Source organism: Bactrocera latifrons, unplaced genomic scaffold (genome assembly GCF_001853355.1).
Source record: "Bactrocera latifrons isolate USDA-ARS-PBARC rearing strain unplaced genomic scaffold, ASM185335v1 scaffold_10, whole genome shotgun sequence".
NCBI lineage: Eukaryota > Metazoa > Arthropoda > Insecta > Diptera > Tephritidae > Bactrocera > Bactrocera latifrons.
Window position 1 is genome coordinate 1,194,179 of NW_017534408.1, and position 27,716 is coordinate 1,221,894.

The following is a 27,716-nucleotide window of genomic DNA, read 5'->3' on the forward strand; positions in this document are numbered from 1 at the left end:
AATTGGCGCCACGTAGCGAAAAGAAGAAACGACTGGCGCGCTGTTGTTAACTCGGCTATAATCGCGTAAGCGGTGACTACGCCAATCAAGAAGAAGAAGCTATGCTGGCTACGTTATGTCGTAAAAAATGACGAAAATCCGCCAGCTCTAAAAGTATTCGACGTAGTGGCGGCCGGGGTAAACAGAGGAAGAGAAAGACCCCCACTCCGTTGGAAACACCTGGTAGAGAAGGACCTGGCTTCGCTTGGAATTCGAAAAGGAAGAACGACTGGCGCACTGTTTTAGACAGGAGACCGAAATTTTAAAGCGAAACCAAGGGTCCAAGTACTTCCGGTTGGATTGTTCGCTCAGACCACCACTACCAAGTATTCTCACTGACGAATGTATCCGCAATGACGCAATGATTACCATCATGAATTATTTTTGCCTAAACTTCCCTCGGGGATTGTGGTGAGCAACATTGAGGTCATTGCCATCGATATTCGCTTCACTACAACTTCAGCATGCAAGCATACAACTTGAGCGCAAGAATATGGATTTGAAAACGTTTGCATGAGGACAAGAAGAGGGTAGGTGGATTTGAGGAAGCAATGTATAACAGTGTATCAAACTTCTCTCCCTCCATTCCAGGACGCTGCCAAACTGACTGCACATCTTCTCTATGGCAGGCGAACAAATCCACACAACTAAAACTAACCTTCAAGTATAGAAGTGAGTGTGGTATGTTTGTGTGCGTGCACACATGGACTTAGTGAATCAAGATCGCTGCACGTTGTTATTGAGCCACAATTAGGTAGGGTCGATTAGGGTAGGCTGATGGTGCCTTACCAGACTCCATACAACGTCAATTTACAAACGTCTGAAATGGACTTAGGGTGGCGCCCAGCTTGGTGTGTATGCAGTGGTGCTTTGGCTAGGGTGTTCCTGCTGTCGTATTCATTTACGCGCGCGCGCCCGAACTCGCACATATGTACATATCATACATCTTCTTGCTAAGGATAAAATAATTGAAGTAAAGGCAATAGGCAGAAAAGGAAGGAAGGAAACAAAACCTGCGCTTCTTTCAACATCAAGAAATGCACAGCTGGCAATAATGGCAGCGCTGGTGTTGTAGACGATAGCGCACCCCAAAGTACTTCTAAGTTGACGACAATGACGAACACTACTTGAAGAAACTGGGGTTTCTGCGCTGCGCTCTGCACCTATGGTGGCTGACGGACTGATATGCCGTCAAATAGGTATATTCGCCTGAGTATATGCGCCGAGTACGACTGCGGACAGCGCGCAGGCGCTTCCAATTGCCACCGACAGCGGCATATGCGCTTCAATTTGGCGCGAGCCATGAACCAAAGTCTGGTACGGCCGGTGAACGATGTTGCGCTTCATGGCTTGAGGTGAAGGACAAAAGCAAGAACTAAAACACATGTAGTATTTTGCCTTTGTTTTGTGCCATTGTAAGTTACACATATGCTCACAAGCTTATTGATAGTTGTTGTGTCTGCAAAAGCCACTTTTGCAAAAATCACTGCAAAAAAGTTAAGAGAGGAAGCAGACCTATGAAGTACAAGCCGAATTCACTTTGCGCACAAAGAAAACTTGATTTACGTGTTTCTTTCGGAAGGAAAATGACGAATAAATAGTGTTGAATAGTAAAAATACATGTTAAGGCTAGTTGTTAGGTTAGGTCATGTATAGAAATAGCGCAAAGAACACAGTTTCTATATTGCTTATGTCAGTATAAATGTATTCGAATTCAAATAAGAGAGGTACGCTGAATAGTACCTTGTTGTTGGTGACGATTTTGAAGTCAAAGAAAACCCTTTTGTATGTAACGGGTGATCCAAATAGAGGTTGTCTTTTCAATAGCCTTTTCGTCATTCGCAGCAACTCGGAGTGACGTATGGAAAGACATAGCTCATTTTACTTCGGGATCTTAAAATCAAAGCATACAAAATATAGCTTTTTCAAGAAGTGAAGCCACTTAACCTTCCCAAACAACATCGCTTCTCTCTATTTGCTTTTGGAAAGTTCCAAGAAAATCCGACGTTTTAAGCTAAATTTTGTTCAGCGATGAGGCCCACTTCTGGCCAATGGGTATGTAACGAACAGCAACCTTAAGCGATGTAAGAGCTGTCATTTCATCTAGAAAAAACAACAGTTTGGTCAGGTTTGTGAACAAATGGAATCAGCGGTCCATATTTCTTCAAAAATTATATCGATGATAACATAAATTGACAGCCGTGATAACTTCATTGTGAGTTACTTTGCCGCAAATAAAATAAAACTATCATGCAGAAGCATGGACGATGAAAATAGCTGATGGTTCTTTGCTCAATGCCAACTACCGCAGTCGATGAGCTGTGCGAAATATACGACGACATTGACATTGCTCTGCGTATCAAGAGACAGCGACTGCGCTGGCTAGCTCATGTTGTCCGTATTGATGAAAGCACTTCAGCTTTGACAGTTTTCGATTCAGTACTCGGCGGTGGGATCAGAGGAAGAGGAAGATATCCATTCCGTTGGAGAGATCAACTCGGCTATAACCGCATGAGCTTTGTCGACGCCAATAAGGAAGAAGAAGAATAGTCGAATAAGTAATGAATCCAGTCATGACACACACATTTTCATTCTTTCTCTTGCCTATTCATAGACACTTTATTACTTTAACCTAAATCTGTGGAATCTATTTTACACTCTTCATTAGCCCCACACATTGTGGAAAAGACAATATTCCAGGACAAGTTTACACCTCATTGTAATCTGTCCACAAAACTTTAATCATCTTCCGAAGGTAATCCAAACTTCCAAATATATTACTAACACAAATTAATACATCTAACGGTTATTAGAATCGGTTCGAAGATATTCAAATCCTTTACTCAGAGATTAAAAACAATAAGTCTATTATGAATGCTAAGGAGGAGAAAATTGGTCACAAATTGGACAATTGCTGGAATTGCCAGCAACAAAATACTAAATAACAAAATCATAACATTTCTTTCTTCACCATATTCAGCTCTTATGCCACACGAAGATGACTTATTTAAAATTTTAGAACGGATCGATTGTTTCACACTTTAATTGCAGAGAACCACATAGAAAACAACTTGGTCAAAACAAAAATTAATATTAGGAACTTAATTATGACCAAATCATAACAATTCTTTTTTCTTCTATTATTTCTTGGATCTAAATATTCCGAGCTCGGGCTACTCACACAGCTAAAGTGAGTGTATCTATAACAGAATCACCAACTGATTTTTTTTTTATAGTGGAAGTCGAATATCACTGGTTAGTAATCACTTCTTTATTCAAGGTATTGAAATATTTTCTTTAATTTTCCTAGCGCTTAGAGGTATTTTTGCCGCAATGATTACTTTGTCAACATTTTAACCGTCATGTGTTTACTCATCAGCTGCTCAAACAGCTGTTTCGAAACACTAATTTCACTTTCGTTTGGACTTCAGTTAACCGGTTCAAAGCGTCTTAAGGCTAATACATATTATGCTAATGTCGCAGATTCTGTTAAAGCACTCAACAGGAATGCACCGTTAATTGTCAATAACAAAATTATGCGGCCGACAAAACGCAATAACAATATTTTCAATATTTTATTGATACCGAATGAAAACGAAAGTGTAAACGATTTTCAATTGAAGCACTACTTTTCTATAGCAAACTTCGAGGCTCACCTGTAAGCCGAAGGCAGACAGTTCTTTGTCTATGACCTTGAATCGCCAAACGCATAAATTTGTGTAAGCGTGTGTTGGCGGACCTAGTACCCATTTGAGGTCTGCTGCATTGTATCCTCTAAGTGCACGCGTATTGGGGGAAGTCGAAAGCCAAAGTCAAAGCGCCAAATCAATATTCATTGATTGTAAATTCAATTGAAGCTGACGCAAAATACGAGCCAGCTGTTGGTCCGAGCCAAGGCGCTACAGTCGCCGTCACACACTAGCAACCTATAATCAATTCAATAAATAGATCAATAAATACAAAAACAATAGCAACACTAATAAATTTTGTAGTTCGATAATAATAATAGCAACAACAACAACAACCGCTCAGCTGATAGCGCGTGCACTGCGGCAAAGACAGCTGTAGTGACGTTTGCTTAGTCAGTCTAATCAACACCAATAACACTTTTCATGCCATTTCGCCCGCCGCACCGCTTTGAAATGCATGGAACGAGCCAAATATTAATTCTTTGCGCTTTGCTACGGTTTCTTTGCCATATCTTAAAGACTGTGTTTTGTGTGTGCGTGTGTGGCATTGCCACCCCGGTAACAGTTGCTTGCAAGACCGTGGCAAGACATTGCACATTGCGAGACTTTTTTTGTTTTTTGGTACGTGCTATATACGCCGCTGAAGGGGATGAAATTGTATTTTGCGCTGCCTTGCTTTGCTCTGCTTTTTGCAAAGACGCAAAAGTGCAGCGGCTGGTGAGTAGGGAAGCCCTGTTGAGCGACAGCGGCAGCAGCCAGCAGCCGCAAGGAGGAGAGCGCGCGCCATCGCGGCCAGGTGACAGCCAGCAAGGAACGAATGAGGGAATCGACGTACGAACAGCCGAACAAACATACGGACAGACGACATAGCGAAGAATGCATTTGTGGCGCTTCTTATGCGCTTGCCAACAAAATTGCAAGAACAATGACAACAACAACATTAGCTTGCACAAATTTTTCTCGGATTGTGCGCATTTTGCTTGAAGGGAGAGCTCCCGATAACAGGGCATTCATCCCTTAACAGCAGCAGCAACAACAACAACACCAATAAAACAACAACAAGAGCAAGCGTTATTGATGCTAAAGTCCTTAATGAAGCCTTGTGCAAGCATTGCATTTGTGGGATATCCCTCGGCGCACACGTGACACACACACACATACACATTCTGGGGCGATATCTTCGATTTCGCATTAAAGAATTTCATTGCATGTGTCAAATAAATAATTATAAATTTGGCAAGCACCAATTCTTATGTGCTCTCGTGCATTGCGTAAGAATTGCATACCTTTGCATTGAACCGCTACTGTTTGTACTTAAGACTGTAAGCGTGTGTGTGTGTGTGCGAATATGCGTCTGCGCATTGTCTGTGTACAGTGACGCTGTCATTGATTTGTGTCAGGAACCACAAAACAATCTGCGCTTGCACCACCGGCTACCAGTCGTGACGCAACGAAGCGTGTTGCCAAGTTTCTCGAAGTTGATTTTTCCTATTTTCAACATTTATTTCTTGTTTTTGTTTTTGTGTTTTTTTTATGTCTTGAATTTTGTTGATTTTCGGACAGCTCGCATTTTTGGACGTCTTCACACTTTTAGGGGTACATTTCGCTGCAGCAACATTGGCAAACAACAACAATGACGAAGGAGAGTTTCTTAGCGCCACTGTGACAGATGATTACATAAAATTCGCTTCTCTTCCATTATTATACACAATTTCTGTTTGTTCTTAAGTAAAATCTGTAAGTTGACAATAATTGGCGCAGATTAAGGTTTTATATATTTGCGCCTAGGTGTGTGTAGCGCCAGCTTCGCAGCTGCTACTGATTTCGTACTCCCGTTAACTGAAGCGTCTTAAGTCCATCTGTGTTACAGCATTAATTGTATGAACAAACAATTCCACACAGATGGAGGAGAATTGGGGCATCCCTAAACTCAAGTCTTAAGTCTGCCAAACCTGTTTGTTCTGAAGCCAATGACCTGATGTTTTTCATCCGAAGATTTATGTTTCAAAAATTAACTTGAAAGTTCCAAATTTCCAACAGATGACCGATTTCACTTTGGATTCGTCTAACGTGGTATTCACATACCCAACCCACTCAGCTGCTGGGACGCTTGGATAGTTAAGCTTGTTAAGAAGCTGTTGTTGTAGCAACAGCAAACATTCCTGAAGTAATTTCGAGGAATGGTGCCGCGTTAACAGTCTTTTCCTGGAGCGGACGTTAAAAAAGCTTGGCCCACTCGATTGGAAAACTTTCTGTAAGAATAGTATATTACATTCCAATTTTACATTCTGCCTCTCGAAAGCTGTAATAAATTATTGAATTCTAGTTAGCTAAGATATAAGTAGAAGAAAACAGTGCCACGTCTGCCATCTGAAGGATACACCTTAACATCTAAAGAACCTAATGAATCCGGTTAGTATTTTACTTAATATCAAGGTTTCTGACAACATCGAGTTAAATGTCATGTGAATCTAATTCCATGCCGAGGATTAAAATTTAGTTGACAAAACAAAAGATTACAGAGGTAAGTCTAAGAAAAAGTGCCTGCGCCATTGCCGGCTATTATATTAAAATCACTTATAATCAGACCTAGATTCGGATTTCGTAAGTTAGGTTTTGGAAAAAATCTTTCTAATTTGGAATTTGGCAAAAGACACGTAGACTCTGTTTCATTACTGGCATAGATAAGCAGTTTTACGTGGTTACAGCCGAGTAGCCAGCCAGACAGCCAATAAATCCCCAGCAACCACGGAGCATCAGCGTCTGTCACTGTTAACAGGCATAAGTTCGAAGTCATATCTTGGAACCAACAATAATGTCAGCCTCGAAATCCCAAACAGAATAACTCTTGCCAACATGTACTACTACGGACTTAGTAGGGAATTGAGAAGTAAAGTCCTCCCTCGACGAACAAAGAGCAAACTTGACAAGTCCCTCATTGCTCCCGACTTGCTGTATGGTGCGGAAGTATGGACGATGACATCATCTGATGAGTCGACCTTAGGAATTTTTGATATACAGGTTTTGCGGAAGATTTATGGCCCTTTGCGCTTTAGAAACAGCAAATACCGCAGTCGATGGAGCGAAGAGTTGTACAAGATATACGATGATATTGAGATAGTTTAGCGAATTAAAAGAGAGAGGGGCTACACTTTCTAGCTCATGTCATTGGAATGGGTGAAAACACTCCAGCTCTGAGAGTATTCGACGCAGTACCCGCCGAGGGAGCAGAGGAAGAGGAAGACTTGCACCCCATTGGAAAGACTAGGTAAAGAAGGACCTGGCTCTATTTGGAATCTTCAATTGGCGCCCAACAGCCGAAACTGATGCCTATTGTAAATTCGGTAATAACTGTGTAAGCGGTGTCTATGCCAATAAAGAAGAAGAAGAGGTGATTTTTTTCATCGGACCACCGAGCTCGCTTCCTTAATAAACTATGAACTGTTTAATAAGACTTGGAACAGTCTGTGTATGTATGTATGTATTTTTAGTATACAAGAATATGGTTTTTATACTTTCTCTTCTCCAATACAAAGCTTACACTAATATTTCCGTTATTATGAAAAGAGCACATCCGCTCAATACATTAAAGCAAAACATAGCTAAAGAATTTATATTCCGAGTCTGTATTGTAACTAAATCCAGTACTTTAGATGTTTGAAAGTATTTTTTTTTACATTGAGTAAACACTGTTTGCGCTTGCGCAGTACAAATTTTCAACAACAAAAAAAAATACTAAACAATAAAAGAAAGCTGAAATTTCACTATTTCAAAACAGCATACAGCAGCTCATCAGCTCTGACGCACGTACGACGACTTATTTTACAAAACTTATATATGTATACTTATGCTTGTAAAATCTGTGCACATCTCATGCGCTCTTACAACAACAACACAACTTTCAAGTGCCACAAATAAGTTCCCGGGTGAGCGGTGTATATTACCATTAGCAGTTTGCTTGATTGGGAAGCGCCCGCATTCAGTCACACTGCACAGAAGCGTATAACAGCCTGGCGCTGCGCAGCATTAAGCGCTTTGCGGCTATGTAAGTACACATTATATTTGCTGCGCAGGCGCTTTAGAAAGTCACCCCCTAGCGTGGGGTGTTTGTATGTGCGTTACAAATGTGTGTGTACATTTGTAAATGTTTTCCTGTATGTATATGTGTCAGTATGTCTGTCTGCCTAGGCGACGTGCTGCGCGTGGCTGGTTGCACCTGCCTACTACTCATCCATTAAAAGTTCCAAAAACTGTCCACATTTGGGGGTTGCTGTTGTTATGTATGTAATCGGCTGGTGAAAATCACTACAAATAACAGCAACAACATTAACAGCAGCAAAAACAACACTACCACCACCGGGCCACCAGCGAAATCAGCAGCACCAGTCGCTTACATGGCACGACGGGTAGCGGATCGAACAAACTATTCGCGATTACACTTCAGCTTTAGCGCTTCGTTAGCGCCATTGTGCACTGACAAAACGCTCGAACCACCCTACACCTCCAATGCGTCATACACATGTATATGTATGGCTGCATGTACATATATGGCAAATATTCGATTGAAGCTGGTGTTAGCGTTGATTTTTCCCGATGCGCACTGTACTTTCCACCTCCAGCATGTTGGTCGCATGTCACGCGCATGCGCTTTAGCACTTGTTTTAATTCTATTCGTGCGGGGTGTTCTAATCCGCAGGGGTTAATGCGAGCAGGCGCAGCTGCAGGAATTCCCAGTCAGTCGACGTGATTGGCACAACCCTCTAATGGCAAAGCATTTCATTAGCATTCATAAATTCATGGTGGCATTAATGGAAGAGTACACACACACATATGCACTTCGACAACTGTTCAAACAATTGCGAAAAATTAATTTTTCCCACTCAAACAGGAGATACGATCGCTTGAGTGCACCGCAAAACAATAGTTGGTATTAGAGTGGCCCACCAAAATACAGATTACACATTTCACTAAACCGAAAACAACACGAACAGCAACATTTTTACATTTTACAAACATACATTTTCCCTTTATGCCCATATATTCCGGCCACTTTGACAGTTTAATGGATTTTCGTCATACACAACAACATGCATATGTATGTATAAGCTCATTAGGGTTGAGATGAAAATCGAAATTGTTAATTTCTGTCCGGACCAAAATGCTTTAATTAAGCTAATCACGCTTGTAATTGTTTCGACGAATGAAGTTACGCAATGCAATCGAACTTGAAGTTCATCCATAGGCTCGTCATGACACATATCATTGCATACTTAGAAATAGAACCAAAGAAAATTTCAGCGATAATCTCTTGTTTGCGACTTGTTTCATTACACCGTCACTGTCGTGGAATCATTATATGCATATAGTTATACAACTCTCTTTCAACGACCGCACCAATTACCTTAAAGTCTTGGACAGTAAACTGTTGTCGAAGCACAACGTGGAAGAAAGAGTAAAAAAAAGCTAGCATTGCTTTATATGCGTGCCGAGATACTCGGCACAACCGGAGGGCTCTCCCCCTCTCTTATGCACTGGTACTGTACATCTAGTGGACCAATTCTTCTCCATGGTGCAGTAGTATGGTGAACAGACGTATGGAAATCCACCTACCGGAAGCCAATGGAGAGAGAGTTCATAGGCTCGCTACACTGTACATAACGGAAGCTTTAAGAAGAACTACAACGAGGGCTCTTGAACTGCTATTAAACCTGCCGAATATAGACGTCTTCGCTGAAAACTGCGCATCAGGAGAATTTACGTGTAGAACCTCCGGCCATAGCTCGGTGGGCAATAACATTGGGAAAACACCGACTACATGATTCACTTTTCAACTGGGAAAGAAGATTCGAAGTAAACATAGAAAAAATAGCTGACGTAAAGGTATCTTAGCTACGCGCAACACTCTTAAGATTTATACGCATGGCTCGGAAATGAACGATGGATGAAGAATATACTGACCAGAGTTAAGCATAAGGTAACCTGCAATATACTTCAAGCTGAGGTCTTTGCTATTGCGAAAGCCGCGCAGCTGGCCTTTTATCCACCTGCAGGCAGAGCCAACAAACAATTTCACTTCTACTTTGTGCCAGGTCACAAAGGTATCGAGAACAATAATAAAAGTGGATGAAGTTGGCAAGAAAACCTTGGAAAACTCATGTATTGTCTATACGACGACCTCGACAGAAGCATGGTAAACAAAATCAAACCCCCAATGAACTAGCTACCTGGGTCCAAAACTCCAATATTCATATGAAAAACGGTAAATCGGTAGTACACAAAATTCCTATTGGCAGATAGAAATAACTGTCGAAACATGATGGGAATACTAACTAGACAGTGTCTGGCGGCGACACACGCCCGCAGGGGTTAACAGATCGAGAAGACTATCTAGAGCAGGGTACCAGGCAAGCAATAGAGAATCTCTTGTGCACTTGTTCAGCATTGACAAGGCTAGGCTGTAAACATCTGGGGTCCCTACGGTATGTTACACAGCAGGAGGTATCGATAGTGAGATAGCGTCAATCGCAGGAATCCTAAGTATGATTACTGTTCTTGGACCTAGGAACTGAACTCAATCTGATATCGCAAAGGAGCAAAACTGGTCTACGCGTGAAATATTGACCTACCAGATTAACTTTAGGTTAAACCTACATATATGATCTATTAAGTGACATCCCAGAGTAAAAGTAGACAATGTACGTACTTACATCAAGTCTTTGGATACATTTTTCGAGCAATATAAGTCGCATAAGACAAACAACTCAACCCTTTTAGCTAGAAAACTCAAAGGAAGGTTTTCTGTAAGGTCCACTTATTTTATGCACGTACCATCTTATCAAATTCGACTCAAACTAAAAATAGCCTTGAAAATACACTCCAAAGTCAATACAAGTATGTCAAAGTTTAATACAATTTTCCATACACCATTTAAAATCCATATTCCTAGATTTTTTAACAGTTTTGATGTCATATTCACAAAATTACATGTAATGATATTTTTGGAGTATATACGCCCTCATGGTCCTCCGCTATGCCATCTCTGCTCGACGTAGTTTTTGCAAAAGATTTAGATATTTTGATACGAGCCTAGCATGGACACATTTCATACTAAAAACATTAACCAAAATATGTTGAGTTGATCCATAAGCGATGATGTGATCTCTGCTATTTAGCACAACGATTACAAGATTATTAACAGTTAAATAAGTGTTTGGACGACTTGCATGAGACAAGTTTTCGATGATTTTACGAGTCTAACTGAATCTTCTGTGCTACTCAAATACCTGTGGTCATGATAGAGTAGAGCAGGAATGTAGCGTATCGAAAACGTCTTCATTCAATAGAACTTTAAAAGATTATCTGAAGCAAACCTCTTCCTTCAGAAAATTGCTGGCACAGACTCTGCTTTGTAAGCTTGCGGTCTCAGAGCAACTGCTCTGTCGCGCAATATTAATAGACTTATTCCTCCAAAATTAACACTTAAGGAGTAAGTACGAAGACTTTAGACCAACTTATTTTTGATTAGAGTCAGAGTCCTACAAGATTTAAGCTACTACCAAACTGATTTTTCAATTTATTTAAGGGGCACACCTAGTATGAAAATTTCAAAAAAATATAGATATTTTTTTATTTTATGTATTTTTAAATTATATGTACATACGTTAATAAAATACTAAAAATTTTAAAGAAGTGATGAAATATATTTTTTTAATCTGAAAATTCACAGCAGGTGTGTCCGTTAAGCCTTTTAGTTCCAAAACTTCTGTTTAAAATTTGACAGTCCTTCGATTGATAGCTTCGAAAACTTTCTTCTTCAGCAATTTTAAAATTTTCTCGATTTTTATTTTATTCAACCATTCTTACACGGTTGAATATTTTCATTTTTAAGAGGTATTATATTCTATAATCATCATTCAATATTAATTCAAGGAGCCAGATATTTTTCAACCTATAGGAGTGCAAGAATGTACCACTGAAAACTTAAAGTACTTATGTTCTATCATTAATGCTTTCGTACCATACATATGTACATATATGATATAACAATAAATTCTAAAATCACCTGAGTTGTGCTACGAGCCACACATATACCTAAATCCTTATATACATTTGTATGTGTGTGTAGCCATGAACGAAATCAGTTCAAAATTAACAAAAGATTTATGAATGAAAATTGTATTGTTACTTAATAAAATTATACACAAAAATGTTGCAATAAAATTGTCATTGTCAAAGTCCAACAGCTGATCCAAGATTTTTAGGTTTTTCGGTCAAATAACGAATGAGAGTAACAAAACGAACTGTGGAATTGAATGAGTGGCGAAATCGCAGCCATTTAAATGAATTCATCACAAAAATTCCATTTATTACTCATGAATATGTCAAAATAAGCAATTCACTTGAATAAGAACTTACGCTGCACCAGCCCACCGCCCAACGCCCAACCAACCAAGCCCCATCAACTAGCCCACAAGTCGAGTTCAAACGTTCTTCTCTTATTAAACCTACGCACTCAAACGAAATGAATCGAACGCTCTCACCATGAAGAGCCACTAAATTGTAGCTGCCAGCAGTTCGATTCCAAGCACTCGCGCTGTCAAACACGAGTGATGAATCAATAAATTATTGAAAATAGTAATATGGAATTTGATTTAATAAATATCTATGTATGTATGTATTTGTGTATATGAATCTAAGAATTTGTTAGGGGATCATAGTACAGAGGGGGAGCTTAGATATGCTTTCGAAGAAGAAAAACGAAAATCAATTTCAACGCGGGGCAAAAGTCAGACAGCGTCAAATGTTATCAAATGATGCCGTTAATAGAGAATTTACTAAAAATAACGCACACACACACATCTAAAAAATAAACAAATAGACACATAACGTTATGTGAAGATTGCAGGCAATGCACTGGAAAGCAGCAAGATCATGAAAAAACTCACTGTATTTCAATTTATTGCTTGCGGTCAATGGCCTGGTCGCGACAACTTGCTTTCTAATAGTTCTCTAATTTATGTATTATGTACAACTACATTCTACTATATATATATATATATATATATATATATATATATAATAACACCAATAAATATACATATATATATCTTCCGCGTACTGCAGTTGTGCGCTTGCGCACTTCCGACTGCGCCTGAGAGTCAATGCCGGCCCCCCTCATGGCACATACAAATCAGTCTCTCCTTGCATTTACTGCTATTGTATGCCACTTTACATCTAAACGGAACCATCTATTCAAAGTCAATTGAACCACATGTACACATTAATTACGCACACACACACATGCAAATAGCTGATATGTTGGCATATTTAATGTCGAGCCCACAGCTGAGTCCCCAACGCGGCGATGCCGCTGACATTCATTAGGTTCAAGCGCACAATTTCTGCTTTCTGCTTTCTAATTTGAATAAAGAGTGCTCGCGCCAAAGTCTTCGTAGTCTCTAAAATCAAAAGGCCTACAAATACATGCAAACATGCATACATACGTACACACACAAAAATAATTATGCTCGACTATAAACACATATGTATGTGAGACCAAGTTGGGGGCATTTCATATGGAAAAGAAACCCACCAAGTAGCCCGATTGCCATGTGAACTCCACACACACTTTCTTATACATATTTGTAGATATGTATGTGCTTTTGTATGGGCTATAGGCATATTTAAGTGGTATTTGATTTAATTTTTTATCTGTCGTGTCTTTATAGGCATACCCACCGCATCGTCTTAATGTTGCCGCGAGTTTTGACAAGCGGTCTGTCAAACGTGTTCACGCATTGTCCACGATTTTAGTGTAAATAGCAAATACGTAAAAACATTTTTACATAGTAAACAACGAGCAGCTGATAAATGTATCTAATTTTGTGGATGTTAAGAATTCCACTCAATAGAAGAAGTATGTACTTATACTCCTAACAAAGACATTAGGTTTAAGTACTAAAGTGCTCCCTTTTCTCAATGACCAATTAACTATTATATATAATAATTCGAGTGTCCGGAAATTGCGATTTTCAACATTTTTTATATACATCAGCTGATCAAATTTGACCCGGACCAGCAAACCTACATTAAATTTATCGATTTCAGCTCGCTAGAATGTTGGGCAATTGGTATTTGCAAAAGATTTAAGTTCTTTAGAGTGAGTCATTGACATGCTTCATACCCAAAATATTAATCAGTATGTGCTGAGTCGATTGGTAAGAAATTTTGAGTACTCTGCTATCTCTCTGATTTAAACACGATAATTTTTAAGCTCTGTTTCGTAAATCTGTTCGTCGTTATCGTCATTAACAGTATGAGAGGCAAGTTCTCGAAGACTTCACGACCGTCACTAAATATTTTGTACCACTCAAATACCTGTGGTTATGATAACATACACTCTAAAAACACTTTGTATTAACCTAGGAAAAAATATTTACCAATTCGGTTAGCATGTGGTTTAAAAGGACTAGTCCGGGTCATTTTTGATCAGAAAGAAATAAAATGATCGCATTTGAAAACATTCTCAAAACAAACATAGATACGAGAAAAAGTTAAACTGTAAGTGTCGCCATGTTATAGATGGTCATAATAGAGATAGCAAATCGTACGAAAAATCGGTCGGAATGTTATGGTTCCAAACTTCAGTCGCGATATAATTTAAAAACTTTCGATAGAGCTCTGAATTTTCATTCAGTTCTTCAATTTTACGATTAAAGTCGAAAGCTGCAAAAACCTCATGCCCAAAACTAACAAGTATTGGACGAATAGATTTAATCTATAGCTAAAACGGCAGAGAAGTATCTCCAAGGTTCAGCACAAACATGAGTTTAGCTCATCTGTTAAAACATCCATGTTTTCTCTATACAGTCTGTGATCGTAAGCTTGAGAACTGTTACACTGATGCTTTTTTCCTATGTGTTCAGTATTAAGAAAAGAGATGCCACATGAAGTAAGCTGGGCTCTGATAACGACTAAGTCTAAAATGATTCTCTTCTCGACACATATCTTCGCCTAGAATCCTAAAATTTTTGAGATATACTAATGAAACTCAATATATAGGGGCATTTTGACATTATATTGATAATTCGCCAGATCGGACAACCATATCACATATCTCTCCATACAACCGATTATTCAGTTATTTTATTATTTAAAAAGATAACAGCTCGTAATTCTGCAGAACATTTCCCGCAAACTCGATTTTATAGAAAAAAATCGATCCGCTCTAATATGTACATATGTACATTTATGACTGCAGTTCACATGTACTCATGCCGAATAACTCATGACTGTCCACAAATAAGTAATATTCATTTGCCTAGCAAAAAAAACCGAAATGGGTTTTTGTTACAATTTCATACGCAAATAAAAAAATATTTTTAATTCACTTTTCCTCGTTTTTGTAACTTTTTTTTTGCTGCCAAAAGTAGTGATAAGGTTTTTTTTGGGATTATGGTGAATTTTTTTTTTTGTTTATTTGGCTGTTTCTTTTGCTTGCCATAGGATTTCTACTCACTTATCAATTTATGCACATAAACAAAATAAAGAGTAACATTAATCTTAGATTTTTTTTACTTCCGCAAGTCCTACAAATTTAGAAATATTTGTAGATTCACATGCCGATACATATTATATACATATGTATGTATATGTGTATATATAGGCGTTTGGTACGTGGGAAAAATGCGAAGATCGTAAGATCCAGCTTAAAGTAAAGTTCTGTGGAAACCGAATAGTCGTGAACAGCTGATCAAAACTTGTGTGACATATGAGCGGTTAGTTGAATGTGTAATTGAAGAATAATACATTACATTTAAGGTTGTCTGTAATTTAAAGCTGAGCTGTTAACTTTGGATAGCTTAGAAAGCGTTTGCTTCTATTAGACAGCGTAAGAACATAATATTCATCAAATTTAATTCTTTGTATTAATTTTTGGCGTAATTTAATATAATATATGCTCTTGCAATTTTTGTTATAAAAAATCTGAAAACTCCTATATCACATACGTTTGTATACATAACCTTACATATGTGTTCTATTCGCCACTTTCCTGTTGGTGGTAATCATTACAACAATAAAATTTTGAAGTTGAATTTATTACATAATATTTCTATTCAGAAAAAAATAAGTCATCAAGGCTTAAAAATAGTCTACGTTAAGTTTAAGACCTTTAACTACCAAGGCTTTAAACTCCACAATGTTTATTATAGATGACAGAACACTAGCAGCCAAGGGGGTCACTAATCAAACTTTTTATTAAAATTCAATGCAAACTGGCTCTGTAAAAAACCAAGATTCGACCAGTTTTATGTTATAGGTATGATTATAGATCTTACATGACCAAGAGTCCTGTAAACCTTCGAAAATAAAATATAAAAAAATCGTTGGCAGACCAAAGCCCAGAAGAGCTATAGTGCTCAAAGATAATAATGAACATTTCTATTCTATCTCTTTTTTGAGTTATTAGAGTTGTATATAAGTAATTCTTAATAATGCTTCAACCTTTTGGAATTTATTATTTGAATAATGCAAAAACTGATTTTCTTAAGATATATTGTGTGGTCGAAAATGTCTCTTCGCATTTCTAATCAAACTTCAACTTATTTTTCTTTTCTGGTTTTTCGGCAAAAAAATTGCGACAAGTAACTTTCACAGGCTTCTACTCCCGTAAGAGAATTCTGCATTGACCGAAATAAATGGTAGTGCAAGGTCAGGGCTATATGGTGGATGCATCAAAATTTCTCAGCCAAGCTCTCCCAGTGTTTGCCGAGTCATCAAAGATGTGTGTGGTCTAGCGTTGTCAAGAAGGAAGACGTTGTCCATTCTGTTAATCAGTTCTGAATCAAGTTCTAGAATCAATCGTTCGACCAAGCTGGAGCTGCTCAATCCCACCAAACACTTGAGGCGTCCATTCAAGCTTTGCGATCATTTGTTGAGCTCCACCACTCTTGGACCATGATCTTTTACGCCCATTATTGTCGCATTTGATCCGCTTTTCGTCTCTCGTTACTATTCCCTTCAGAAATGGTTCGATTTTATTTCGTTTCAGCAAAGAATCGCAAATGTTAATTCGGTCCATTAAATGCTTCACAAACATTACCACATGAAATGAGCTTCTTTTTGTAGCCAATCATTTTTAAATGGTTCAAAACTATTTGATGATGAATGTTAAGTTCCTTAGCGATGTCATAGCTGCTTATGTGACGGTCCTCGTCAATCTTTTCCATAATTTCATCGACTTCTTCAACGATCTGGTCGACCTAGAGCGAGGTGCATCTTTCACATCGAAATTTCCAGAACGGAAGTGAGCGAACCGTTGTTGTGCTACACAAACTGATACAGCATCATCTCTGTGAACTTCAAGCTTTTTGAAGAGCTCCTTTCAGTCAGTGATGGTCGAGTGTAATTGATCCTCTATCCAATAATACCCTATTTAACCCAATTTACCATTGTAGCCAATTCTCTATAAACATAATCTCGCTGAGTTTATTGAGTTGAAAATATTAGAGATAAGAAAAGTTCAACAACGTGTCTCGGTTTTATAAGCTTCCTCAATCGGTCAATACAACTTGTAACAGCTCAGAAGACATCTAACAAAGGATTCAAAATGTAATGAATTTAGCAAAAATGTGTTTCGTTAAGCTTAAGAAMAAAAAAAAAAAAAAACAAAAGAATTACTTTGTGAGGTTAAAAGCATAAATAACATATATGTATATAAAATATGTTAAATTAATAATCCCTAATAACTATATTAAATTTATACATATCATATTTTTGAATTTTATCTCGCTTATATCCCTTTCAATAATTATTACTCTTATTACTGCTCTATGTAAGTATGTATAAATGAATATACATACATATATTTGCAATATGTATGGATCTGTAGACGATCTTTGCAACACGTTGTACTATACATATCTGATACGTATGTATGTATGTAAGTAAAAAAAAACCTCTGTGATATGTACTCGAAAAATCACTTCTTCTTTCTGCATTCTTTTCTATTGTTGTTGTTATATTTAGTGTGATTTTGCGCGCGCAATGAGAATCCTGTTTCTTCTTTCGTGTTTAACTTCTTTCGTTATAGATGTATATGTACTTATGTATATACATATATAATATTTGTCTGTATTTATACTGACTTTTTGTTGCACCAAGCAAATACATAACTCCTCAACGGACTCAGTGGAATTTTTAGTGTCTTTTATCTTTTTGACCCTTCTACACTTTACCACGAATGCATTTGAAATGAGACGTCAAAAGAAAAATTTAAATTGATATAATACAAAAAGGGTTTAAAAGTAAATAAATCGAGAAGAATTTTAACTCTAACGATGTTTGATTTTTTTAAAATAAAATTTACAAGAAATTCCTTCATAGGTGCATTTTGAAAACATTAAAGGCTAAACAAAATTTTCATCTTGAGTTAGATCGGCCAGTTTGTATGGCAGTTAAACGGTGATCAATTTCGGGCTTCCCTACTTTTTAAAGAAAAAACACAGAAACTTTAATCCTAATAGGAAATGCTTGCTTTTTTCGAATGAACACTGCTTGACATTATTTTTTGTTGCCTGTCGAAATGCGAAATGGGATTGTCCGCAGAGACTTTAGACTTTACATATGCCCACAGGATGAAGTCTAACGGTGCGATATCTCACGATCTTGATGGCCAATCGACCGGCCCAAAACGTAAAATTATCTGCTCACCGAAATGTTCTCTCAATAAATTTATGGATTGAAGAGATGTGTGGGAAGTGGCGCCGTCTTGTTGCAAACACATGTCACCGAGATCATGAGCTTCAATTTCAGGCATCAAATATGTTATCACGGCGATACAACGGTCTTTCTTTGTTTACGCAACCATTGAGCCTGAATTGGGCCTCATCGCTTAACGAAACTTGGTTCGAAAACGTCGGAACTTTTCAAGAGCACATAGAGCGATGTGAGGTCGCTTGAGAAGGTCGTGCGGCTTTAGTTCTTGCACAAGTATTTTGTTCGCTTTCAATTTAAGATCTTGACGTAAAATGCGACAAGTCGTTCCATATGTCAGCCCATGTTTGTGCGAATGGCGCCGAATCGACTCTCCACGGTCTTCGGCTACGGCTACATGATCTATTCGATCGAATATTATCCAATAATGAATGTTGGGTCTCAAGTTGAGGGATGGTGTTGCTGTCCGATATCGGCAATTCTGACAAATGAGTAGCTTCTTGGCGAGAAAATAATGTGTGCTAAATTACATATCGATATCTCAATAAATATTATAATATTGTGTTGGTCCGAAACTAATTTCTGGTCTACTAATCAAAAATTATTTTTATCCCATATCGCCTTTCTGTGTTATACATATTTATTTATGTCTACAATAATTTTTAATCTTATAAAAATTGTATGGACCAAGCACGTACATATGTATGTATGTATATCTTTTTGTGCATATGTTTGTATATGCAAAAAATCCGACGTTATCTGGTTTTAAATTTGACACAAATTTTTGCGCTAGCAATCTAGGAAGCATACTTTATACATAAGCAATTTTTATACACATACACAGCTAGATACGTTTGTATTTAACCTCGTCAACGAGCAATAACCCTAGCATAAAAAACGGCCTAACACATATCGACATTGCTGTTGTACACAAGAGCGTCAAAGATGACGCAGAATTTAGCAAAGCCAGACTCAAATAACTTAATATTTATAAATGTTAAATTACACCCAACAAACCATAAAAAATGTAGCGTTGATTCCATCAAGAGTACATAAAATAGTTTTCAGAAATGTTTGCAATTTGCTTTTCGAACTTTTTCAGATTTTCGGACGACCGACCGTTTGGAATCCCTTTAGCGATCAACATCAGTGGCGGTTCTTAAATCCTTTTTTCAATTCAAGTCTGCTTTTTATAATCATTATATATATGTATGTAATAGGAAGATGGACTCATGTGTAGAAGTTCATGCAAGTGAGGAATGTTCACCGCGGCATTCACTTGAGAGCGCTGTTGTAAACTCGATTATAACCGTGTAAGCGGTGTCTATGCCAAAAAAGAAGAAGAAGATATATAATATCTGCCAAAATATTTTTGGTTTATTGGGTTATGCGCGTAATCAATCGCTTGTAGTTTTCCCATGAGTGCGTGCTCATTGCTCGCACAATTTTTGCCAAATGCGAGCTTATCTACCCAGCCCATTTGGATACATTTTAGCTTTGGCCTTTTCTCTGCGATTTTTTTATTCTTTCTGGTCTTTAATAAATTAGCAATTAAAATAAATTGTGTTGTCAACAAAACAATAGCAAGCACGCAACGCCGCCGCCCACAACCACTCAAACATACATATGTATCTGTGTTCATTTGTACGCGCGTACTTTTAGGCCTATGTGTCTTTAATTGCTAATCGCTAAACCATCAAAAGCTTTGCTGAAGCTACGCATAGCTCATAAAAATATCATAAGCATTACGCATACGATTTGAACCAAGTGCACAGAAACATGTACTTTTTAATTGGCATTTAGTAAATGCCTTGAAATTTACGCATGCGCGTTTGGCATACATACAAATATTGATAATTTCATAATTCATTTATGTTTGTAACAAGTATCTGAGTAAAAGATAGGAAAGATTTTAGATATGCAACACAATTAGAATATGTACATATATCGTCACCTGAAATGCAAATATATATATGTAAACATATATATTTTATACCCTGAACAGTGTGCATTAAGTTTACCACGAAGTTTGTAACATCAGGAAGAACGAATTTTTCAATAAGAGCAATACAAAATAAAACAAAAACGGTTTGGGTTATCAATGAAATCCTTTATTCCTGTGAAAGTACTTTCGATGCCAATATGTATGGAACTTGATTTCTTTTGAGGAACCACCACGGGAAGTCCAGGCGCTGAACCCAATTTTCGACGGTTTTCAAGCATATATGCTTGATAATGCTGCAATGTCACTTATCGATATTCGTATGAAGTTCATCAACCGTCGCTGTCTTGTTGGCATAGATCATAGACTTTACGTAGCCCCATAGGATGGGATGCAATGGTGACTCATGTGGTAAGAGTGGATTGCTGCCTAACCAATAACGAGTATTTTGCTTATTGAAGAAACCATTCATCCAGAAATCTTAGCCTCATCGCTGAAGATGATTTTTCGAAGAAAATCTGGATCATTTTCAAACTGTTGCTCAACCCAATTGACGAACATACGACGAGTCTGGTGATCAAGTTCCTGCGTCAGTTTGTGTTTATAAGGATGTGGGCCAAGATCGTCAAGACGTCACAGAGATGCTCAACGTTTGAGAGACTGAATTGTGGCTTGTTCATTAGATGCTGTGGATACAAATTTTTCTACTAGACGCTCAATTGTTGATCTGACAGGACGATTATGACGACCATAAATTGGACGTAGCGCTCTTAAAGTTGAGGCCACTGACTCCGAATTTAGGAAACTTTAAATAATTTCGACTCGTTATGGGATCTAAATTTTTTCCATGATGAAATGGTAAACTTTACTGAAGAGAAATGTCAAAAGAGCGGGAAAAAATATGTCGTCGTTTACTTTCCCTATAGGTCTACTTTTGCAGCGCCCCTATTAAAAAATCCGTTATAAATCGATATAGCCATTTTCGTTTGTCCGCCTGTCTGCCAAGCTACTCATTTATCGGAACCATCGATATCGGACCACTATAGCATGTAGCTGCCATACAAACTAAACGACTTGAATCAAGTGCTTCTATGGAAAATTTTTTCATTGCACTAGATATCTCCAAGAAATTTGTCGAAGGAAATGGCAAAATCTCAGAACAAATTATTCAGATCGGACTATTATAGCATACACATATGTACATATGTAGCTGCCATACAAGCTGACCGACCAACATCAAATTCCCGTATGGAAACTTTGTGATTGGTAGTTTAACTTCGGCGCAATCCAAGACATTATTCTATCCAATTTATCAGCTGGGACAAACAGCATTTTCGCGAAATTCCAACTTCTAAGCCTCAAACATAAAGCACATTATTGTATATTTACACAAATCTACTTGTAGTGTGTGAATTTCGATGCTGATTTATTTATAGAGTATATCCTACAGTTGCATTTCTGCTTAAAGTAATTAGAGTGTCACTTGGAGACACAAATATACAATATTAGTAATGTGTAAAAATGTATGTACGCATCTAGATACAAATGTAAGCTTCGCCGTACGTGCAAGCCCCCACACCAACCTGCAACAACAATGTTTATACAAACTTCCTGCGCTATTTCTGCGCTTCGCTGCCGTTGAGCGCCACATCTCAGGCACTAATTGCCTCCCAGTATTTGCGCCAAAGCCGATCTTCATTTAAATAAATACCACTTACTTATACCATGTGTATATGTTGACAAATGTACGCGTGTGTGTGCAAATGTCTCCCTGTTGTATAGTTCTCTATATCGCACATTCTTTCGCATTATTTGCCTCCGTCTTGTGTGTCGTGTCTCAAGTAACGTTCAGCAGTACTGCAGCCCACTCTCAGAGCAAAAAAAAAAAAGCGTGAGTATATGCATACATATGTATGTGATATGGTATGTATTCTAGGCACCACATCCTCTGACTGCCATTGATGTCAACCTCGGTTGCGTAAAGTTGCAAACATCGTCGCCGTTGCTGTGATCATCACGTGGCGCGTCTCACTGCTGCTCTACCGCTCGTCTTCCTGTGGAAGCCTTTCGTTAGACGTTTGCCGCTCATTTAACGATTTGCTTGCGCTACAGAGAATGTGCTACGCGGCTGCATGCACAAATATTCTTCTGAACGTGCCTTTCAGCAGGTCTTAGGTTCCCTTCGGCATTCCTCATTGCTGTTGTTGCAAAAGCCGTGTGTGTGTAACGCTTTGTTATCTGGTTTTATTAAAGCTTCTTTTGGAAGCGTGTCGCCGCGCATTCAAGTCTCTCATTACCTGCGCACATAATAAATATACATATGTACATATGTGGCAGCATATACATACATAATAGATACAAATGCCTGTATGTTCTATTCTAAACATTTACTTCTACTGTCCCAAAAGCGCTTGAATATTCTACAGACAGACCCACAGCATCCCCCTAATGCACTCCCGAAAGCATGTGATCCGTGACAGCGGAAGCCATACCTGTGCCAAGAGCGATCTGCATATTCCCACAAATACATATATACATACATAGACACATACATACATACCCAAAAATATGCGAGATTTTAATGCGTCCATTAATTACCGGAAAGTTGTTATTTGTGGCGCCCTTTATTTGTGTGTTGCAACAACACATTGCCGCTAACAGCGGCTCCAACAGCTCAACAGCCCTCCAGTGTCAGACTCAGCCGCCCTCTGCGATTGTTGTTGGTTGGCGCTCTCATCAGCTGTGAAGAGTTATCTGAGAGCTTTGCTCCTGCATTGAGTTGAAATGAACATGTGTTGGCTCCACTTGTGAGTGCTTTTAAGCTCCAATGAGTTGCACTCTTGAGTTCATATATGTACATTTCACATTCGGCTTTTCGGCGACAAATTGCGCTCGTGTAATTGGCGAATCACTGCGAGCGTTGTTTGCTTTATTTGCCAGTTGCAATTTAGTGTTTTTTTGGTTGTTGTTATTTTCGTTGGCGCTGCTTGGCGGTATAAAAGCTTGCGCGCCAAAAAGTGTTTACCATTGCGGCTTCGGCCGCTTGGGCGGTCGCTGTTGCTGTTAAAATGGCCGGTCTATCATAGGAGGCAGTATGTGGTGCTGAGTTAGCAACGTCTATAATGTTGGGACGAGATATCCCATGAAGACTGCTCGCGACCTATGCATGTACATACATCCATATGTGCATATGTATGATCATGTGTCGTATGTCGATAAACAATTTTTTGCTTTACAAAATATAGTTCTTAGAATTCTTTGAAATCGTATTCAGAAATTGCATTTGTGCATTTACATATGAATAAAGATATGTAAGTGGTATTTATATCTCTTTAACAGACATACATACATATGTAAATTTCACATTATTTCATTTGAATAAATATATTTAAAAAAAATTGTATAAGGATGACAATTAATCGTTTTACACCATCTAGAGTGAAATATCCACATTTTTGCAAGTTTATAAACAAAATTTTAAAATTGCTATTAGTGATTTATATATTCATATATCGATATAATCCTCTTAAGTGTATATGTGTGTAAACACTACTATGAGCGAAACATAGTAAGACTTTGTTCATAATTTAAGAATTCTTAATTTATTCTTCAAAATTTATGTCGTCCCCTCAAAGCAATACCCTTTGATCTCAATACACTTGAGCCAAGATTTTTTCAAATCCCCGAAATAGTTGTTGAAGTTAATTTCCGGAATAGCTTTCAATGTGCGAGACCATTCACGTTTAATATCTTAAATTGACTCAAAACAGGTTTCTGGGAGCGGTCGTTTGTGTTTGCTGAATAACCAGAAGTCACGTGGACCCGGCTCTTTTTTCGAATAGCTACACGCAAACGACGCATAACACTCAAATAATGTTCCAAGTTGACATTTTGGCCGGTCGTAAGGAATTCGGAGTGAATCACATCGAAGAAAACTGCCAAATTTATCTTGGTTGTTGACCTGCTTTGACGCGTTTTTTTCGACTTCGACTCACTTTTGTCATGATAATTGGGCGATTAATCGTCTGTTTCTGGTCCGTAAACATAGATCTGAGGGTCATCGCCAGTAATAATGTATTTCATGATATCCTGGCTGTGGGAAAGCATTGTTCCACAGACGTTAACGCGACGCGTTTTTTTCCAAAAATTTTATTTCTTAGGCCCAAACGATCTTTCAAAATGATTTTCACTGATCCTTCCAATATTCCAACGATGCCAGTAAGAGCTCTGACTGTTAATCTATTAGTCTATTCTTAAGCACCAATTCTTTTATTTGAAGGCGTGTTGATCATTAGTGGATGCTGATAATCGTCCTGGACGTGGTTCGACGTCAACGCGTTCTTGACCCTCTTTAAATAGTTTGTACCAATCAAAAGCACTTGCTCGCAAAAAGCAATTACCGAAAGCCTTTGCCAACATTCTGAACATTTTGGCACCAGAAATTTGATTCCGCTCACACAAATTATTGAAACTTCTTTATAGAATAATTTTACTGATCGTAAAAAACGACTTTTTACCGGACATAAAAAGTGACGCGCTGCAAAAAGGTTTCACTCAGAACAAGATAGATACTTGGCAAAGTAAAATAACAGTAAAGTGTTTTATGTTAATTGGGAAAAGTCAACAGAAAGAAGAAGAGCAAATTCGAAATAAGCATAAAAGTACCATGAAGTCTGGAAAATAAAACTGAAATGCTGTTTTTCGAGTCGGTGACCGGGCTAGACCGAACGACCAGAAATTTTCACACGACCTTGTTAGAAATAATTGTCAGGTGTTGAAATAATTTCGATTGCCAAGGCTTTTTAATGTGTTAATCCCTTCTTTTTTTTTTTAATCGCAATCACTGCCTGGGTTCATCTAATGAAATAATAATTTTTCTTTGGCCTTAAGATTTAATACAATTTTAGGCCGAAATACATATCTTCCTCACCCTCATTTTTTTCGTAGAGACATTTTCAAAAAAATGTGATTTTAATTAAAGAAGTTCTGTAGTCAACGCGAAGACACCTTTTTTCATAATGGTCGAATTTTGTTTTTATTTCTTTAGAAAATTTCTCAAAATCTTTGTGAAATATGTGTGTACATATATACCTTTAGAACAATAAAAAGTTTGAATAAAATATTTAATTTTTTAAATGAAAACAAACATTTTTGAAAGAGGCAGTTTTTTTGTTTGAGGAAACCCAGGCAAGCATTTAATAATCTCTTTTCACTAAATAGTTTTATTTATTTATATTAGTTACCATCATAACATTGTAAATCGCTGCTACAGTTTTTAATTAGGGGCAGATTTTTTCTCATAATCTGAAGTGCTTATCCTCATGCACAAAGCCATGTACATATGTATGTATGTAAAGAAATACTTTTGAATTCAAATTTTAGGACTTCCCACTATACATGTGTCATAAATGTATTTATATATATCTACATATGTATGGCTCTATGCCCTTGAAATTGTTTTTGACAGATTTCGGCGGAAGGTCAGTAGAAATTAAATATCTGCATTTGGGCATTCTTTTTTTTAACTTTTTCATAATATGGACAGACATTCATGTATGCGTTACCGAATTCAATTATCATTTAAGCATACTTATGCATGTGTTTATGTGATATTATTTCCGCTTTTGTTTTCGGCTAATCACTGATAACTTGCAAAATATAGTTACTACATATATACATGTATGTATGTTTGTATATCCGTAAATAAATTCATATATGTTCATATGTACATATACATATATACATATATTACAATCACATGTATATTTATGTATGTTTGTATGCCTTTCATATGAAATTCTACGAATTTAATCCTTCGGCTGTATGAAAACATTCCAAAGATTCATAAATTCACACCGATCCACTGCACATAACCGCGCATACAAATTCACATACATACATACATACATAAGTACTTCCATACATATGTAAGTGTGTACATGCATACATAGATACAAGTGCATGCGTACACAAAGCCATCGATGTTGGCGGCCAGCAATAAAGTGATTTTCAGCGTGTTGATTTTTGTTGTTTTAGTCATTATTAACATCCTTGTTTCGTATGCCCATGTTGTAGTTGGAGCTATTTCTGTTAACGTTATACACATATGTATGTACATATGCGTTAGTATTGTCAGAGTACCTGTTGACTGCTGCATCCACATTTTGGATACACAAATACACATCCAAGCAGGTACAACAGTGCGTATGTATGTATGTATGTATGTATGCGCTGCAAGAGCCAAGTGCAGCAAAATTTACAACTGACCCCACCTAAATCCACAAAGCAGGCAGCGATTTCAGGAAGACGGCGGAAAACAAAGACGAAAGAGAATCAAATTCTCGTGGACAAGCAGGCATAAAGATATCGAGTTATCCTCATCCAACATACACATATGGACACACACACACACACAAAAATGTATCTGGTAGAACAAATCACAAATCAGCTGAATGGCTCAAACAACAACAACAACAGATTGTATTGCAACATTTGTAACGTACTTTTTATCAGCAACAACAAAGAAAACTAAACCGAATACTCAAACCCCAAACTCATACTCTCATATGCATGCTTTCTTGCATGCAATCTCTAACGCGCTCAGAGTCAATCTCTCGAATATTTGGCATTTTTATGGGACTACTTCCCCACTGACAATATGTATGTACGTGCCAAGTAAAGGCAGAACTCCTGCGAACATAAGAAAACGTACATAAATGGAAAGAGAAAATATTTTACCGGCTTAGTACTCGTGCTTGCCTTCTTTAGAGAGCAAACAAGGAGAATATGTAAAATAAAAAAACAAGTAGTAATTACGGTTGCCATATCCCATATTTATTTGGCAAAAATTTTGTGCAAAAATTACCAAAAAAAAACAAGTGCTTTGCGATTTAATGAGAACATGAACATTATAAATATCCCCATCCACTCCCAAAATGTTGATCAAAGGATGTTAAAGCTCATTTCCTTATAAAATAATTCCCCGATATTAACTACGATGAATGAAGCATTCCCCTCGTTTTCAGAAGGTATATAAACTATTTAATTAAGATAATCAAATTTTAGCAGCTAACTGTTTCAACTTGGATAAATACACAAGAATCTAGCACTTAATATCCACTATGTATTCAAAGGATAGTGAAGCTTATATTCTAGTCTCTCATGTCTCCCTATTTGGGTTGCCCAGGTTGATATGATATTTTAAAAAAGTATATAATATACTGAAATTCGAGGTCAGGAAAACTATGGTATTTAATTAAGAGAATCAAATTTTGATGGAAAGGTGTTTGAATACCCTTGAATATACCAAAAATTTGGCCTTCAACGACTTA

At 37.6% G+C, this 27,716-nt stretch overlaps 1 protein-coding gene across 2 annotated transcripts in view; it reads right to left on the reverse strand.

Annotated features, from left to right (window-relative positions):
• LOC108965848 overlaps positions 1–27,716 on the reverse strand; it is a 149,517-nt gene that overhangs the window by 119,843 nt on the left and 1,958 nt on the right. Inside the window, exon 2 of one of the 2 annotated variants that reach the window (XM_018928507.1) lies at positions 3,696–3,965. The exons of the other annotated variant lie outside the window; for it this stretch is intronic. The gene's annotated coding sequence lies outside the window, so the exon portion shown is untranslated. The remainder of the gene's footprint in view (positions 1–3,695; positions 3,966–27,716) is intronic. 2 annotated transcript variants of the gene reach the window in all.